Genomic DNA, 1175 nt, shown 5'->3' on the forward strand with positions numbered 1-1175 from the left:
CCTCAAATGATTTTTCAACAACAGTATGTTCTTATGTTAATTTAGGGGGTAACTTAGAGCACCCACTCTTTAAAATCCTTGATAGCAACATTGGGAAAATAATGAATTCAAGCTAATTTCATTTTATTTATAAAAATTAAATTTCTACCTGATGAATCCACAAGTCTAGTTGAATTTTGCAACTAAAGGAAACTTTCTCCAAGTTTCTAGATTAATTAATTGATGAAATCATTAATGCTATATAGACACTTAAAATCATAATTTTAGTAAAAAAATGGTTGGGAGAGATTTATAAATCTTACAATATCAATAGGAGTTATGCTTGTTTTGCTCTTCTTAAAGTGTAATGGAGTAAAAGAATAAGATACAAAGGACTGAATTTATGAAAGTTATTTAAAGAGAAGAAAATACTTTAGTTTATAATCCTCATCAATGAAAATACCATCAGATTGATTTTTTTCTCTCTTCTTGTTGGTAAAATATGTTTTGAGTTCTGTTCCAAGGTGGGAATAAAATTATGTACCTTTCATAACACAATTCCCTGTAAAACATATATAGTAAAATATGCAAATTTTCTCTCAGAAATAAGACACAACATTTTCTTTGAGCACTACAAAGTGCATAGTGTTTGAACAAGAGCCAAAGCTTCTTATCTCTCCATACTTTCACTTTGTAATGTTTTCTTCCTGTTCATCTATCTTTGTCATCTTTTTATTCATTCCAGAATTTACGCAGTGCACTGCTCCTGCTTTGATGGTTTTATACCTTGTCAGTTCTCCCTACCAAATACTCTTCCTGGAATGCGCACAATAATCCCTCCCATAGTGCTGGTGTTTTCCATTTTCAAAACTTAAGTTGATCTGTATAATTTAGATATACGTAACTATCATAGTCAACATAGGGAATTTGTATCTGTACATGACATGTCTTGGTTCATATTTTTTTCTTTACAATCTTTCCCCTCCCTACAACCACTTTTCTCTTCTGATTGAGAAACTTTTGTTTTCATTTTATTCTTCTTTTATCATTTTTACTTTTCTATTCCTCTTTTCTTTCTTTTGCTTAAACAGCTTCTCCATAACTCTCAGTATGTATTGTACATTTAGATCATTATTTTTTCTGAAATACCTAGCAAGACCCCACCTCAAAAAGTTTCCAAAGGTATCATGGATAAC

The sequence above is a fragment of the Octodon degus genome, unplaced genomic scaffold (assembly GCF_000260255.1).
Source record: "Octodon degus isolate 3935 unplaced genomic scaffold, OctDeg1.0 scaffold00066, whole genome shotgun sequence".
Lineage (NCBI taxonomy): Eukaryota > Metazoa > Chordata > Mammalia > Rodentia > Octodontidae > Octodon > Octodon degus.